The sequence below is a fragment of the Lissotriton vulgaris genome, chromosome 1_1, assembly GCF_964263255.1.
Source record: "Lissotriton vulgaris chromosome 1_1, aLisVul1.2, whole genome shotgun sequence".
Lineage (NCBI taxonomy): Eukaryota > Metazoa > Chordata > Amphibia > Caudata > Salamandridae > Lissotriton > Lissotriton vulgaris.
The window spans coordinates 147649569-147668651 of record NC_141685.1 but is presented as its reverse complement, the minus strand read 5'-3'; the positions used below and the strand labels follow the sequence as shown (position 1 = coordinate 147668651).

Here is a 19083-nt window from a genome sequence, read left to right as displayed (position 1 = left end):
TTTTTACATGCTTACGTTATATTTGGAACCCAGTAAAACGCCACAGCAGGGCACTCACCTTCTAGTAAGGGGTAATCTTAGTTGAATGAACTGCATTTTAATTTAAGTGCTACAGCCAGAAATATGACATTCAAGCTCCTGTTTGGTCACCAGAAGTCTTGCTTTTTTACTATCTGATCTCTCCTCACTCTATCTATCTATCTATCTATCTATCTATCTATCTATCTATCTATCTATCTATCTATCTATCTATCTATCTATCTATCTATCTATGTTATGTTATGTTATGTGATCTTGTATAGCGCATGGCTACACCAGCAACGGGGCGTCACAGCGCTTGCGGACATACCAGAAGCTAGTACGGCAGAGGAAGTGCTAGATGGATGCAAACAGCCAAGTTTTTATACGTTTTCGGAATTGCAGGTGATTTGAAGTGGCCCGAGCTTTAGAGGGGATAGAATTCCAGAGCTTAGGGGCCAAATACCTGAAGGAGCGGCCGCCGGCTCTGCTCCTCCAAATCCTGACAGTACAAGCTAGAGAGAGGTCCGCTGAGCGGAGTGCGCGCGTGGGAGTATAAAAAGAGCACAGTCCCTGCAGAGTTTGGGGGCCAGCATTATATAGGATTTTGTGGGTGAGGCAAAGAGTCTTGAATTGAATGCGTTGTTGTATTGGAAGCCAATGTAGTCGTCGGAGAAAGGGGGACGTGTGGCAAGTTTTAGGTAGGGCAAATAGAACGCGGGCGGCGGTGTTCTGTGCTCTTTGCAACCTGTTTTTTGCAGTCATATTGGAGCCTAGCATGAGGGCATTGCAATAGTCCAGGTGAGATAGAACTAATGCCTGGACTATAATCTGGCGGGCAGAGGGCTAAAAAAAAAACAAGATGGGTTTAAGAGAGCGAAGACGCCCGTAACAAGTACCTGCCACTTTTTTGGCATGGGAATCCAGGTTGAGTGAATTGTCAAGCAACACCCCTAGATTTTTTACTGACTCCTTGGGTATAGGAGCTGGTCCCAGCGCAGGAGGCCACCAATGCTCGTCCCAAGTCTGCGTGCCATTGCCTATCAGGAGTACCTCTGTTTTAGAGGCGTTTAACTGAAGACAGTTGTTAGATAGCCACCTTGAAATCGCCAGAATGTCTTCTTGGAATTTAATTTGGTCCTCCACATTGTTATTGGAGAAGTTGAAAATGAGTTGTGTGTCGTCCGCATATGATGTTAACTGGATCTTACGTTCCAGGGCCATCAAGGCCAGGGGGCGGACGTACACATTGAACAATGTGGGACTGAGCGCAGACCCCTGAGGCACCCCACATTCAAGAGGGAGCTTGCTGGATGAGTACGGCGGGGCGTGCACCTGGAAGGAGCGGTCAGATAGAAATGACGCAAACCAGTCCAGGGCTGTTTCCCTGACTCCGATCTCCCACAGTCTCTCAAGTAGTATCTTGTGGGAGACCGTGTCAAAGGCCGCACTCAAATCCAACAGAACCAGGATAGAGGTTGTGCCCATGTCCAGGGAGGCCCTTAGGTGTTCTGTGACTGTTAACAGGGCAGACTCCGTACTGTGGTTAGCACGGAAGCCATTCTGGGACTCATCAAGAATCCCATTGGACTCCAAGTAGGCAGTCAAGATGGAATTGACATGTGCTTCCGCCACTTTCGCAAGATAAGGGAGCAGCGAAATAGGTCGGAAGCTGCCTGGCCTTGAAGGATCCAGTGTTGGTTTTTTTAAGAGGGGTAATACTTTGGCATGTTTCCAGGATTTGGGAACGGTGGCTTGTTGTAAAGAACAATTAATCAGCTCTCACCCTTCGTGCAGGACAGAGTCATGAAGTGATCTGAAAAGTTCATCATCATCAAAGTCAGGATCATCCGGGGATCCTGACTTTACTCTTAGGGCTAGGTGTTCCATCCCTGGCTGTTCTATAGGTGGGAGGGTCAGGAGGGAGTAGGGAGGAACAAGATTGTCTCTAGCAGGATTAGGGGGCCCGATGGACTATCCAGTTGTAGTAGGTCGTATATCTCTTTGACTTTATTAATAAAGAAACGAGACAGTTCTTCACACTGTGCATCTGACACTACCAGGTTGCCTGTGCCTACCGGGGCATTGGTCATATCTTTCACCAGGGAAAAGATCGTTTTAGAGCGATTTGTGCTTGAGGTAATCAGGTCTGTATGGTAGATGGCTTTAGTTTTCTTTATAAGCTTATGATAAGCTTTAGTGGCCATTCTAAACTTAGTTTTGGCCAGGGGGTCATAAGATCGTCTCCAGATACGCTCTAGCAACTTGCAATGTTTTTTAGTTTCAGCAAGATTCTCCGAGTACCAGGGGTGGAACTGATCTCGCCTAGGTCTCGAGCGTTTCATAGGGATAAAATGGTCTAAATAATTCTATCTATCTATCTATCTATCTATCTATCTATCTATCTATCTATCTATCTATCTATCTATCTATCTATCTATCTATCTATCTATCTATCTATCTATCTATCTATCTATCTATCTATCTATCTATCTATCTATCTATCTATCTATCTGTCTATCTGTCTATCTGTCTATCTATCTATCTATCGGTCTGTCTATCTATCTATCGGTCTGTCTATCTATCTATCTATCTATCTATCTATCTATCTATCTATCTATCTATCTATCTATCTATCTATCTATCTATCTATCTATCTATCTATCTATCTCACTCTATCTATCCATCTATTGCCCTCACTCTATCTATCTATCTATCTATCTATCTATCTATCTATCTATCTATCTATCTATCTATCTATCTATCTATCTATCTATCTATCTATCTATCTATCTATCTATCTATCTATCGCCCTCACTCTATCTATCGCCCTCACTGTATCTATCTGTCTATCTATCTGTCTATCTATCTATCTATCTATCTATCTATCTATCTATCTATCTATCTATCTATCTATCTATCTATCTATCTATCGCCCTCACTCTATCTATCGCCATCACTCTATCTATCTATCTATCTATCTCCCCCACTCTATCTATTTATCACCCTCACTCTATCTATCTATCCCCCTCACTCAATCTATCTATCTATCTATCTATCTATCTATCTATCTATCTATCTATCTATCTATCTATCTATCTATCTATCTATCTATCTATCTATCTATCTATCTATCTATCTATCTGTCTATCTATCTATCTATCTATCTATCTATCTATCTATCTATCTGTTTGGCGGATTGCCTCTCATTTTGGGACTCGCTGCAGGAATAATATTTTTGCTTCTATTGCTGCGATATGGCAAGTCATTTCACAAACGACACCTAGTTCTCCATGGAGACAACTCTACTGGCGATGAAGTGTCGTGAGCGCATCGTCCAAATTTTGGGACTACCTCGTCTAAGAGAATTAAATACCACATGGTTTCTGTATTCAGACCAATTTGGCAAGATTGCATCCTACCTGTTCTACGCTGCCTGCTATGCGGAGAAGAATACGTGTTAGACACATGTCTCACACTCCCATCCGTCATGCCAACGGATGTTGATACTTTGCTTGAACCAGTAACAGCCCATGCACTGTGTTGTCCCCAGCGGCTACCGATTCTGATGACGGCATTCATTGAGATCTCACAGACGCAAAAAGCTACTGCTGTAATTCATGAATTTTTATCTTGTGTTCTGATTAACTTGGACATATGATATTTGTCAATTTGTAACTTGGATGATGTTTTTCTTTTGTAAAACCGAATAAAATTTGTTGATAATAATCACTAGGGGATTCATTTACAGGGTAGCATGGTATCCCTCACACTAACTCCAGGAGTCACAGTCCACACAATGGACAAGCTTTGCTCCCCCTACTTCCAACCTTACATGTACCCCTAATCACCTGCCCAAACCTCTCTCTGCTGATGCCAATGTGGTCCTCCGTCAACCCACAGACCATATTTTTGGTCTCTTTGAAACTGCCCATACAATAAAAATGCTGCAGTTGTAAATACATATCAACTACCATTTGTTGTGTTTGCAACTTTTTATTTGAATAATAAAACCTAATAAACATAAGCTGATTATTAAAGCAAAACAAAACATCAGTTGCCATATACATAAGAGACAAAAGTAGTACATAAAAATCAACATACTGTAACACAGCAAAGTTATGTAGAGCACAATTCCTAATTTCGGGCAATCTTTAAAGTTCAACCATAGAAACGTTCATAAAGAACAGGAAAGGAAACAAAGAAGGTGGGGATACAGTGATTTCATTAATGTAATGCTTCCTACATGTAGAAAAACAAATACTAATTATTTTGCTTAAGCAAATAGTCCTCACATTAAAATACTAAGAGAAATATATTGAACAATGAACATTTCATATGTAATTAGAATTCAATTTGAATATTTTAACCTCCTCAGCATTATTTGACTCATGATTACAACCTGAATGCTTTCTGGAAAGGAACCGCCTCATGGAGTTCAAAATCACATCTTTTCCAACAATAGGATTCATTTTTTTTTTTAAATATTTTTTATTTGCATCAAATGTACACAAAAAAAGTCATAAGATACAAAAATCACATTTAAACTTTACATTAATCACAAGCAAAAATACAGTCATATAAAAAGAAAAGAGAAAAAAGAGAAAAAAAAAAAAAGAAAGATGCCAGTAATTAAGATATAAATGTCCCCCAGATTTTGTCAGTTTTTTGTTTAGCCCGGAGGCCCTTTGAGGTAGTAAGAGTGGTCTCCATAGCATAAATTTCTTTAACAAAGCTCCACCATTCCATAACAGTTGGCGTGTTTTTCTGCCAACAATAGGATTCAAATGATAAACTTGAATTTCAATTCAATTTATTTATTTAGGCCACTTTGGAGATCAACAATTTGAAATATATACAAAATCCATACACTTTTGTAAAAAATGTCTCCTAAACTTGAATTCCATCCACTTTTTGATTAAACACTTCCCATTCCAGCAAGCATCACAAGACCACTTGTTGTTATCTTCCCAATTAGTGATAATTTTTCGGCTGGCAATAACAATAAATATGTTTCGAATTTTACCTCTGAATGCAAAAACATGCCATTTCTGAATCATGGTGCACAATAAAATGTACGAACAGAAGGGCATATTTTGGTGTAGCATTCATAAAGGTTTGACCAGGCTTGAAACTAGAATTCCTGATGTTTGGGACATTTAAATGTCATATTTTTGAAAGAGTTCTAACAAACCCAGCATGAGCTCCACAAAAAATAGAAGATGACTGAATTGTACTTAAAGAAAATGTTCTGATAAGTAATCTATTGATGTTAAATACAGTGGTCAGGCAATGCTTGAGGACCTAATCTATTCAGATTTTAACTCCATAGTTTGTTCAATAAATTGACTGAGCATATACTTGAAGGTCCATCTCTCAGATCAGTTCTCTTGCAGTTTTAGTTGCGATAACACTAATACAGATCATTGATAAATAGATTTTAAAAGCCATGGGTGGAATTGATCCTTGGTCTAAATCTAGATTATTGTCTGCAATGGAAACCAGTACAAACAGATCAAATCTAAAATCATTGAATATGTTTATTATAGTGGTTTAGAGTAAACCCAGAAGACACATATTGTTCCTGAAACTCAGAAAATGTATCTAAAGATTATGATTACATCCTATTTTATGTCCAGAGACTGCTTTAGCTGCTTTCCTGTTTAAGTGACAACATTTGCAAATATATTTAACAAAACATTAACGCTGGATGTCAGGAATTCTGTCTTTAAGTATTGTGTAAGAGTTATGTGTGATGGTTTTATTTGATCTGAAGCAACACTAACACTAAATAGATACATGCACCGGTTATCATTCAACGAACACTATTAGCAAACTTAATTTGGAGGGAATTGAGAAAAATTGCCTCATGTTTTATTGTTAAAAAAATCTACTGGTTCAGTAATTCACAGAGTTTGCAAATGCTAAACCCCTTTTTGAAATGTACTAAACCCATTTAACAATTCAGAATTTGGAAGGGGAATGTTAATAGTTTCCCTTCTGAATATTTAATAAGGTATGTATTGAGCTTTGAAACCATATGTGGACTGAAAAACAGTAACAGGAGGTAGTAACCCAAGGGGACATTTGTGAATCTGAAAGTAAAATGGGGTGCATTAAAAATGGCTTTATTTAAAAGCTATCACAGACAAAGTAGTGTGCTGAAGCTACAAGCAACCACTTTTTACCAAATGGATTATTAGTACATGAACCTCAGTATTTCCGATATTGCTGAAATTCTGTCTCTAATATTTTTGTAATGTCGTGTAAATATTTGTTCCCGTTAGTTCAGAATTTCAATATTGTCAATGAATGTCCCTATTCTTTTTGTCAAACATATTGAAATATCTTCATTCCAATTTTTGGGGCATTCTAAAAAGTGTTTTCACTCTCTAACTTGAATCTTCCTAAGAAAAATACTGACGCCAGTCCCTGGTTTCTCCTAGATCATTTAGCTTTCTCACTAAAACAAGCACAATATTGATTTGAGAGAGGTGATTATTGTAGTCATACGCACTGGGGTTAGTTTAGAAAAGACCAATTCCTTAATCTTTCGAAATAATACTTGGAAAAGTTTATGTTCAATAATTTCAGATAACTGAGACACGCCTTGCTTTCCGTTATGGTCCCCGGGGAGGATGTTCCGGAGAGCTCACCACTGGAGGACAGAGTGCTGGACGGCCATATGCCCGACAGCGCTATCTCTCTGTCTTATAAAAAATTGATTAACGTCCGCACTGACCTCCTCCTTGGGTTACGTGACCAGTGGGTGGCGGATGGCTTGGAAATCGATGACGAGGACTGGCAGAGTGCAGCGTCCTCCCCCAAGGAGGTAGCCATCTCCTCACGGCTTCGACTGGTCCAATTTAAAATCCTGCACAGGGTATACGTCACTGGCCCCCGCCTTATGCACATGGGTTACTCGCCCGATGGCCTTTGTCGTCGAGGCTGTGGCGCCCACGCTACCTTCTTGCACATCTTGTGGGAATGCCCAGCCATAGCGGCTTACTGGAGAAGAATTCACAGGGTCATGAGTGAAGTGTCGGGAGTGGGGATTGTGGCGGAGGCTCGTAGGTTTCTCCTCAACATTTGGGAGCCGACGGACCACAACACGGCCCAGACCCAATGGGTGACCCTAGGCAATATGGTGGCCAAGAGAGACATTGCTCAGAGGTGGGGGGCCACTACGGCACCCCTTGTGGTGCAATGGAAAGCCAATATGGATTGGTGTATGTTCCGGGAGAAGACTGTCTATGTTGCCAGGGGTAAACCCAACAAATGGAACAGGGTGTGGGGTGCCTGGAACTCCTACCGAGGGGATGTGTGTCTGCCACCTGAGCCTGCTTCCTTGGATGAACATTTGTCACTGTGACCCACGACGCCGACTGTTTATGAAAACTGATTGATCCTGTCTCTCCTCCCTCCTCCTTCCATCCTCCACTCTCCTGTATTTCCGAGCCGTTGATCTCTTATCCCTCCCGGCTTTCTACTCCTTGCTGCACTCTTTCTTCCATTGCCATTTTCGGCGCCAGTTGGCGTCCCTTTCTTCTTCTTGTTATAAAAACATAAAATAAACCTTCAATTTCCTGTTGTAATTGATTTGCACTAATATGTTCTGCTTCCTATGCTGCCTTGCCTCCGGGATGTTAGGCTGAATAGCTGTGTGCTCTTGTGCAATAAAGGAGGTTGTCATTTTTGGCAATCTCTCGCCATCGTGGCCTACTACCTGGTGGCCATCAGAATTTGGCACCCCACCTTGTCGACCCCTAAGGTGAGAAATCTAGGAGTTACCTTTGACAACTAGCTTAACTTTATGGCTCATGCCAATAAGGTAGCGTCTACGGCCCATTTTAAACTCAGAATGATAAGGAAAATCTTGCCTTTTCTGCCTGACACGGCCGCTAAAACCCTGGTCACGTCATTGGTTTTAAGTTCACTAGATTACTGCAACGGACTCTTTCTGAATGCACAATCCAGAGTCACAAAAAAGTTGCAGACGGTACAAAATGCCGCCGCACGCCTGCTGTCAAAAAACCAAAATTCGCACCCATCTCAGATACTCTGAGGTCCTATCACTGGTTGTCTATCCAAAACAGGATAAAGTTTAAAGCTATGTGCATAGTCTACAAGGTAATGCAGGATCAGGGGCCTCGCTTCCTAAAAGATCACCTAATACCTTACAGTCCTGCCAGAAAGCTACGATCTTCATCACTTAACCAATTAGTGGTCCCACGTAGCAGAACAGTCACATGGGGTGACCGCCGCTTCTTAGTTGCGGCCCCCAAAATCTGGAACACCCTACCATACCACATCAAAGCCAGTCCATCGCTTCTACAGTTCAGAAAAAATCTGAAGACGTGGTTATTCAACCAATAATACAGTACACCCACCGCATCCTCACCTCTAAGGAATGACATTACTGCAGTCTAGCGCCGAGACACCCAAGGGTAATTGTTCGCGCTCTATAAGTGTCAGAAAATAAATAAAGGTTTTTAAAAATTTAAACAAAAAAAAATAATAATTTCAGTTAACTTACTGATAAAGATATCAGATAAAGATCCACAAATTATGTATACCTTGTGGTATCAAAAATATGCTAGAATTAACATACTAGTTATATTTGCGATGATCAACTTTCTGTTATTTTAACACAGTTTGTCAGTGCACAGAGTATTTTCCCTACATAGATCACATTTCATGCAATGGTCTGTGCTTCAACGTACAATGAAGGGGTAAAAATGCATTTCTACCACAGTCAAGAAACCCTTGGGTCTCTGAGGATTACTGTTGCAAATGAAGACCTAGCTAAGATGAAATATCCCTTTAAAAGGACGATTTCCCTCACCTACCATAGTTGGCATGCTTCCTTATTGGGAATCTCCTTGCACCATGAAACAACCCCCTCACTGAGAGGGAGGAGTTCAGGCATATTTTGTTATAGAGAAAGGTATACTAAATACCACAATAATGAGCTCAGGGTAGTGGGGGCAGCAGAGTGAAAGTTAAAACTTGTTAAAGGGTATGTGGTTTCCATTATTTGTATGCCCCTGGGCCAGGATTAAAAACAGGACACTGTGGGAGAAATATATATACACTGTTAGAGTCAATAAGAGGTCAACATGTTTCAGGATATTAACCCTCCAAATAGGTGTTTGCGGCATTCTTCAGGACTTAATCAAAAGTTCTGCTGCTCAATGTACTCAAACAATAACAAGCATTGTCATAGCCAATAGGTCTCGCCTTTGGGACCTTATAAGTGTTTAGCCATGCATATTCAGTAACAATGTGAAATAATTGCTATTAAAAAAAAGAAGACTATAAACTAACTAAGCTAGACGTGACTTTATAACTGGTTAATCAAACATTTCTGGAGGTTTAGTATATATAAACAACTCCTTTTTTCTATGGTGTGTCATATAAAGTTGATGCTTTAAATTTTGGTAAGAGTACACAACGTCAAAAAATTCAATACTGCTTTTATATTAATATACCTTTGAAAGCTTGAAGTGAAAGACAATTCTAAGTGGCATTTGGTTATGAGTAGGCGCTAATGACTATTTCCGGATGATAATGTAATTAGCATTTTTTGTATAAGATGTGTTAAAATTATGGGTAGGGAAAATGGCTATTTTGGCCAAAGGCTGCCCTTTATATATGCATGCTAGTTTTATTTGTAAACAGAATCACAATTTGTTATGTGGTACACTGTAATGTTAGATGAATCTGTTTTACCCTTCTGATAAGCAAGGGATGACGATGAACCGTTTTTTCATCCCTGGTTTTAAATGGATTCAGGTTGGAACAGAAGAGGTGTTGGTTGACTTTACCTCAGAAAATGGTTGTTTCTCGCATGCTGCTTTCAAGCGACTTAAATCCCTTCAGAGGAAGAGGCAGCTGCATGCCTGCATATATGGCCAGATCAGTACTTGGCTGTTTCAGTTCTCCAGTGGGGCTAGAATAGAAGCTGTTAAGGGCAGGGGCTTAGCTTACCATTGGTGCAGCAGGTGCAGTGGCACCAGGTCCCAGATGCCTTAAAGGCCCACTGAACCCTGATAATTTCTGTTTGTCACAGTTCAAATAGAGGCCTGAGGGGCCCACAGAACAATGATTATTGCTGTTTTCCACAGTCCAAATAAACGGCAGAGGTCACATTTCCTTTCTTGCCTTGGGGCCCAAGGCACACTGGCTAGGCCACTGGTTAAGGATGCAGTGGGGAAGAAGTGGCGAGACAGGTGGATTATCTAAACAGCTCGACGATGACTTCATGCCTGGGTATTAAAGTATTCATTACAATTAAAGACTTAAGCAGGAATAGATATCATAATATAGGAAGGCCTATGTACAAATGCAGCTCGATTAGCGGCTGCCTTTAACTTCTCACTTATCACCTCTCCTAATTTACAGTTTTATATTAGATGCAGACATAAATCGTGACCTATGAATATGTTTATCTATCTTTAGGTTCAAATGACCCATCTTTTCCATATGCAAGTATCAGACAGGTCGGAAACGCCTAATGGCGTTGAACTTCATAAAGTCACATTAATCACTGGTCTTGAAATACAAATGGCAGCATTAGGCACGCAGAGGTGTATTCTACGTAATCTCATTATGTTCAGGGTACGGGAGGGTGTTTACGGCATAAAGCACTTTGACAAAAACATTTCTGCCACCATAGAAATTCAATCTTCCTTGTCCTACCCTAGTATACAAGTAGTACCACATTCTTTGTATACCTGAATTAAATAGGCACACAAAATAGTACCGTATTTAAAGGCCCAGTTCAGAATTACATGGAAGCTGCACTGTCCCAGACTACACAACGGTGCAGTTTTCAGTGGGTGCTATCATCCCACACAGGGGGGAGCACACCAGATTATGCTGGAAAAAACATGTGGTGCCCCAACGTAGGCGCAGTTGTAAACCACCAGTCTGCTTACATAGTAAAGCATCTGGCAGCTATTAAGTGAGGTGGCAAGTTTCCCCTGCAGGTGGTTGGGGTCTGTCACTATCCTGTCAGGTAGGGGTATACAATCAGTGCGCCTCCTGACTGCTTGTTTGCCTTTTTGCCTGTGTCAATAATACAGTGGAGTCCTTGGAGGAGTAGTCAATTTGTATTCATGAAAGACACTTCTGTTTCTCAGATGTGTAATCCCCAGATGATGCCTGAACTGTTCCCCAATGGGCTATTTGTATATCGTATTGAATTGTATGTTCTTATGAGGACTGTTAATAATAATAAAAAAGATTTAGTGAGTGTTTATTGCCCTCTATGTCACTCTACTTCTAAGCACCGAATACAGCTTGTACAGTGCTTACTGTCATCTGCTCACTTACATTATGCTTATTATGCTTAATATAAATAGTGCACAATTTAGGCGTTTGTGCCTGCCTACAACGTGGACATGATACAAATAGCAGTACCTACAAGGTGGATGGTACAATTCAAAAAGAGTCTAAGATACTCAGCACAGCACAGATGGCTTTGCATCAACATTACGGGGCATCAGTCTTGATGGCAAGCCAACTTAGAACTTATCAGTATTGTATACATTATTATCAGAGACTATACTTGCCTCTTGAATACAACTTTACAACGGAATTTTATTAATTTGTGTACAGTTTTGTGTATACAATAAAACAACCTCCCCACCATAATTGATCTGTCTATTCATCTTGTTGGGATCTGGAGTAGCATGCTACTCGCCGAAAAGCACTTCAACACTTCATCAGGGGTAGCAAGCGCTATATAAATGCAAAACCTTCCCTCTTCTATCCCCCCACAATCTTTTTTAACCCAACTAACAAACCAACATGTCCAGCTCTCATATACATTTTATATTTCCCTATACTAATTCACCACTAATCATTTTTGGATCCTAGAGTAGTGTGCTACTCGTCGAAAAAGCGCTTCAAAGTTCATATGGGGTAGTAAGTGTTATGTAAATCTAAATACATTACAATTACTGTTTATATCGGGCTGCACTAACACGTGGATAGAAGTAGAGTGGGGATTAGAGTTTATCTCTCCAGAACAAAGCATACTACAGAAAGTGTGTGAACAGTCTATATGTTGTGCACCTGGCAGAGAAAAACACAGCAGAGGTGGGAAGAAGGTAGGTAATCTGATGGTCAGACCTATGTGGAAAGAGGCAATCACTTTGGGCAGAAAAGAGGGCTTACACGGAGGACTACTTTGTTTGGATGGACAGCAAGAAAGAAGGTCTGGAGGATAAGCCTGAAGCTCACTCATCCTGCAAGCAGAGGTGATGGCAAGCAAAAAACTAGTCTTCTAAGGAGGCGAAGAGGACAATTATGTAGGCGCTCAAAGGGAGCACACATAAGATAAGTGAGGTCAACTCCCACTAGGGTATTACGAAAGGAGAAGGAGGAAAGAGATGAGTAATGCACTTCAGAAATCTGTTAACAATAGGATCGAAGGCCATGCTCAAGAGCTCGGGGTACCAGACTTGGGACTGATCGCGTTTGATCTCCTTCAGCAATCTTGGCAGAAGTGGTACAGGAGGCCGTAACTCCACTCGCAACGAAAAGGGTCGCCGAGCGAGAGCCGCTTTGGAAACTCTAACACGCAGAACTGCTGACATTGAGCGTTCTCTTCGGTGGCGAATAGATCTAACCAAGGCTCTCCCCACTACTGAAAGAGACCTAGCACGACCTTCGAGTGAAGATGCCATTTGTGATACATCATGCACTGGTGGCTGAGTTTGTCCGTCCTTGCGTTCAGTGAACCTGTTAAGTGTTGAACTACCAGAGATATGCCCTGATGTTCCAGCCATGTCCAAAGGCGAAGAGCCTCTTGACATACGGTCCACGACCCCACCCTGCCCTGTTTGTTGCAGTACCACATGGCGGTGGTGTTGTCCGTGAACACCTGCACCACTCTTCTTTTGACAGAAAGAAGGAATGCCTTCAGTGCAAGATGAATCGCCCGGAGCTCCAGAGGGTTGATGTGGTGCCTGGACTCCGTCAGAGACCAGAGGTCTTTGATCTCCACCATTCCCATATGGCTGCCCCAACCCAGGAGTGACGCATCAGTCACTACTGTGAACTCAGGTTGGAGAAGGTAGAGGGATCTGCTGTTGACCCAATCCTGGTTCGTGAACCACCACTGCACCGAAATCTGAATGTCATTTGAAAGATTCCCCTGGTGCTGCGCCCACTGAAACTTCAGTTCCCACTGCAGAGCACGTATATGCCATCTGGCATGATGCACCAGCAGGATGCAGGAGGCCATGAGGCCCAGCAGCCTCAGGGTCATTCTCACTGAACACCGGGATGGAGGCTGAAACATCAGTATCATAGCCCCAATATACTGGACTTGCTGCTCGGCAGGATAGACCCAAAACTGTGTTGTGTCCAGAACCGCTCCGATGAAAAGGAGCTTATCGGATGGAATCAGGTGCGACTTCAGCACGTTAACTGAGAACCCCAGCAAATGCAGGAAGTCCGTGGTAGTCTGGAGGTGGGAGCCTTCAACAGCCAGTCGTCGAGATAGGGGAAGACTGGAACCCCTGATCTGCGCAGATGAGCTGCGACCACCGCCATAACTTTCGTGAACACCCGGGGGAGGGGGTGGCTGGTAAGGTCAAAGGGAAGCGTGGTAAACTGAAAATGCGGGTGGCCTACCGTGAACCATAGGTAATGCCGGTGGGCAGGCAAGACGGGGATGTGAAAGTAAGTGTCCTGCAAGTCCAACGCTACCATCAAATCTCCAGGGTCGAAGGCAGATAAGACCTGAGCCAAGATTAACAACTTGAACTTCTCCTTTCGGAGAAAGCGGTTGATGTCCCTGAGAACTAAGCTAGGATGCAGGCCTTTGTCCTTCTTGGGTACCAAGAAGTAGTGGGAGTAGCAACCCCGACCTACTTCTGGCACAGGGACGCGTTTGACAAAGACATCCATAACTTCCTGGAAGAGAAGGGCCAAATGATCCTCCGACATGGGATGAAATCACCACAAACTGCATGACCCTTACGTACTCCGCTGCCTGCGGAACTCCGCGTAGACCGCCAGAGTTTTTTTGTCACTTTGCGGAGTTCCTCACGGAGGAACTCCGCATAGGCTTAATCTTATCATAAAAAAATAGATATCAGTCATATGTTAAGAAACAAGGGTGAGTAGAAACCTTTTGGGTGGAGTAAAATTTAAGACATTATTATTGTGATTTTTTGGGCAATTAGTTGATTTTTGCAAGCACTAACACTTCTCTGTGTAAAGTAAAGACCTTGAGAGTTTTGTAACTTTCAGATACTCAAATTGTGGATTCTGTTGCAATGAAAAATATTTCCAGGCCTGAAATTTCTTTGGAGGTTGCAGGCACGCAGCCTAAGTTATCCTGCAAGAGTTTCTTGATGAATTCTATTGCAACTACAATATGTGCTCTCTCATGTAAAGTCAGGTTGTTAGAAGCTTTTCTGCAACTCAAGATACGCCTTACTTTTCACCTGGTGTGGATGCATTTCTCATGTTTAGTGATATTTCCTTTCTGAGTATAACGTTTCTGGCTTTCCCCTCCTGTATATGGCTTTAGTCCAGTGTGAATTCTCTAATGTGAAAGGACATTGTATTCAAGACTAAACCTTATCTGACATTCAGAATACACATAAGGCTATTTTCCCCCGTGTGAGTTCGCTCATGTCAAGTGAGAAGCAATTTGTACCCAAAACATTGCTTGCATTTCAAGCACTCATAAGGTTTTTCCCCAGAGTGAGATCGCTCATAAAGCATAACACTGTCTTTCAGATTCAACCTTTTATGGCATAAGGATTTTCTCTAGTGTGGAGTTTCTCATGGTGAAATAGCGTTTTTCTCTGCAGCTTTTCTGGCATTCAGAGCACTCATGAGGTTTTTCATCAGTATGGAGTTGCTTATGGTTAGTGAGGCTGTGCCTATCAAATAGGAATTTCTGGTATTCACAGAAATTGGTAATGTTTTTCCCCTGTGTGCGTCTGCTCATGTAGGGTGAGATTGAGTTTAAAATGTATACTTTTCTGGCATTCGGAGAACTGTTTTGATGGTGTGTTTTCTTATGGCGCTTGTAACCATCTCTACCTCTGAATCTTTTCTGCCATTTAGAGCACTCATAATTTTTTTTCTCGAGTGTGGATTTTCACATGATCAGTGAGATTATATTTTTGTATGAAACATTTTTGGCATTGGGAGCACTGATAAGGTTTTTCCCCAGTGTGGATTCTTATATGCTTAGTGAGACTGCTTTTTTGACTGAAACATATCTGGCATTCGGAGCACTGATAAGGTTTTTCCCCAGTGTGGACTTTTATATGCATAGTGAGATTGCTTTTTTGACTGAAACATTTGTGGCATTCAGAGCACTGATAAGGTTTTTCCCCAGTGTGGATTCTAATATGCTGAGTGAGATCCCTTTTTTGCCTGACACATATCTGGCATTCAGAGCACTGATAAGGTTTTTCCCCAGTGTGGATTTTTATATGCTCAGTGAGATTGCTTTTTTGACGGAAACATTTGTGGCATTCAGAGCACTGATAAGGTTTTTCCCCAGTGTAGGTTCTTATATGCTGAGTGAGACTGCTTTTTTCACTGAAACATTTGTCGCATTCAGTGCACTGATAACGTTTTACCCAAGTGTGGGTCCTTGAATGTTTAGTGAGTCTTTTTTTGTCACTGAAACATTTCTGGCATTCAGAGCACTGATAAGGTTTTTCCCCAGTGTGGAATCTCACATGTGCAGTTAGAAGTGATTTAAGTTTGAAATGTTTTGGGCATTCAGAGCACTGATAATGTTTTTCCACAGAGTGGGTTAATGCATGTTGATATAGACTCGCTTTGACTCTAAAGCTTTTCTGGCATTCAGAGCACTGAAAAGGTTTTTCCCCAGTGTGGATTCTCATATGCTCAGTGAGATAAGATTTATGCCTGAAACTTTTTTGGCATACTTTGCACGTAGAGCGTTTTCCCCCAGTGTGGATTCTCATATGTTCAGTGAGATAAGATTTACGCCTGAAACTTTTTTGGCATACTTTGCACTGAGAGTGGTTTTCCCCTGTGTGCATTCTGTCAAATTCTGTGAGATAAGATTGATGGCTGTATCTTTTTGGGCATAGGTAACTTTTTTCCCTAACTTCGGTTATTTTGCCTCGATTTTAGAGTCGGGCTTGTTTAGATAGTGTGTAATCTTCTCAACACTTGAATTGAGCAAAAAACGTCGGGAAGCAGTCCTGTAACACCTGTTGAAATCTTTCTAACAGATAATAGTCTTTAGGTAATAGCCTCTCCGGCAGCAACTTAATTTGTGACTGAAGTTTTTCTCAAATCTATTTCTATAGGTTCTTAGCAATGCAGTAATAAGGTGTTAGTCTGATATTTAATGATTAAACTGATAAGTACCTTTTTTCACTGGTGTAATGGCAGTTAATGAGGGCGTTAGAACGTGCAGAGTACTATTGTGGATCATTAGTCGGAGAACATCAGTTCCTTCTACCTCTTCTATGTTTGGGGTAAGTTTAAGGTTTGTAGTTCTGAGGATGAGGATTTATTTACATTAGATATAGCGCAACAGTGCTCCTTTAATCCATTTTTATATTTAACAGTTTTACATATCACTCCTGCACAACAGATAATGGTAAGTGATTTACATAGAATTACAGAACAGTACACAATAAAAAGGAAACAATCTGAGATGGTCATTAACACAATAAAGTGGTGAATTTTTAAGGTTTTTCGCAAGAAAGAGCAGAGTGGGTGAAGGTGTTTTATATCCCGAGGCAGATAGTCTCAGACTTGTGTAACTGGTTAAAAACGGTTGTTGAACAAAGGTGATTTTCGAATCTTTTGGTTGTTAACGTGTCAGCTTTGGAGTCTTTTTTCAGCGTCTTTTCTTTGATGGTATCCAGAAGAAACCTTTAGTTGTAACTTTCTTATATGTAGTGTGTGCTTCGTTTCTAGAATTACATGATGCTTTAGATGAACGTTATTCTGTCATGCTGGGGCAATTTGTCTTTCTGATAATATTTCAGATGAGGATGCTGAAGCAATCTTTCTACATTATTTCTGATGCTGTTTGCACAGATATGGCTTTGCTCTGGGTTAATGAAATGCAAAATTAAAGACTTCACTTACAGGTATAGTACTTTCCTCGCCACACTTAGATTTTTGGAAATTGTTTAAACGTAGAATGCTGGATGTCCTTCAGTTTTTCAAAATAATCCTTCTTATGGCACTGACATTCAGTTGCTTAGTGCTAAATCTTGCTTTCTTCGTCCGTAATTTCAATCACCTATAGTATTAAAATTAAATAGTTAATACATGTACATTTCCAAAAATATAATTTACAAGCCAAATCAATGCAGAATTTTGAATATGCTGAGCTGTTTTTCAGACAGAGCAGAGTGCAGAATGGTAGCATGAGAGTACTTGGATGTAGGAGTGAGGTTTTGTAGAATTTTCAACATTTTATTAAGCTCACAAAGGATACATGTACCCTATGGAGTTGCAACATCGAAATCCCAAAGGCAGATTTAAAAGTCATATGGACTGGCACCAAACAGATATTAAAAAACTATGTACTATTAATTAATTTGTAATGCAGATTTCTGGGAAGGGAATGACTCCTCCACGGACAACAGGCGTTTTCCCCTGCCCTGAGTTACCACCTACTTGTATCTGGTTTCCTGACTTTTGAGTTTTGGCCACTGCCTCAAGCAAATCTATTGTGTGCTGCGAGGAATATGCCTAGACCAGAGGTCTCCAACCTTTTGTGTAGTCAGAGCTACTTCTGGCCAGTGAAAATCGTCGTGAGCTACTGAACCCAAAGCAACTCGCGCATTTTTCCGAGAGACCCCCCCACGCCCAGTTTCATTGACTTTAAGCCTAATTTCATCAGAGCCCATACTGTGCATTTCTGCCCTCCGTTTCACTCGTTTTTTGTGCCTTTCTGCCCTCTGTTTCACTCGTTTTCCCCTTGTTTTTTGTGGCCTTCTGCTCTCTGTTTCACTCGTTTTCCCCTTGTTTTTTGTGCCCTTCTGCCCTCTGTTTCCCCCGTTTTTTGTGGCCATCAGCCCTGTTTCACTCGTTTTCCCCTTGTTTTTCGTGCCTTTCTGCCCTCTGTTTCCCTTGTATTTTGTGGCCTTCTGCTCTCTGTTTCACTCGTTTTCCCCTTGTTTTTTGTGCCCTTCTGCCCTCTGTTTCACTCGTTTTCCCCTTGTTTTTTGTGCCCTTCTGCCCTGTTTCCCTCGTTTTTTGTGCCTTTCTGCTCCACCCATTTTCGCCTTGTTTTTGTGCCCTTCTGCCCTGTTTCACTTGTTTTCCCCTTGTTTTTTGTGCCCTTCTGCCCTGTTTCCCTTGTTTTTTGTGCCTTTCTGCCCTCTCTTCCACCCGTTTTCCCCTTGTTTTTGTGCCCTTCTGCCCACTGTTTCACTTGTTTTCCCCTTGTTTTTTATGCCCTTCTGCCCTCTATTCCACCTGTTTTCCCCTTGTTTTTGTGCCCTTCTGCCCTCTGTTTCACTCGTTTACCCCTTGTTTTTCGTGCCCTTCTGCCCTGTTTCCCTTGTTTTCTGTGGCCTTCTGTTCTCTGTTTAACTCTTTTCCCCCTTGTTTTGTGCCCTTCTGCCCCGTTTCCCTCGTTTTTCTTGCCCTTCTGCCTCTGTTTCCCTCATTTTTTGTGGCCTTCTGCCCTCTGTTTCACTCGTTTTCCCCTTGTTTTTTGTGCCCTTCTGCCCTCTGTTTCCCTCGTTTTTTGTGGCCTTCTGTCTTCTGTTGCACACGTTTTCCCCTTGTTTTCTGTGCCCTTCTGCCTTCTGTTTCCCTCTTTTTATGTGACCTTCTGCCCTGTTTCACTCGTTTTCCACTTGTTTTTCGTGCCTTTCTGCCCTCTGTTTCCCTTGTATTTTGTGGCCTTCTGCTCTCTGTTTCACTCGTTTTCCCCTTGTTTTGTGCCCTTTTGCCCTCTGTTTCCCTCGTTTTTTGTTTGTGCCCTTCTGCACTCTGTTTCCATCGTTTTTCGTGCCCTTCTGCCCTCTGTTTCCCTCGTGTTTCGTGCCCTTCTGCCCTGTTTCCCTCGTTTTTTGT

The 19083-nt window shown here is 41.6% G+C and overlaps 1 pseudogene; it reads right to left on the bottom strand.

Moving 5' to 3' along the window:
- Positions 1–15110: 15110 nt before the first annotated feature.
- On the bottom strand, positions 15111–16070 carry LOC147737869 (uncharacterized; annotated as a pseudogene).
- Positions 16071–19083: the final 3013 nt, after the last annotated feature.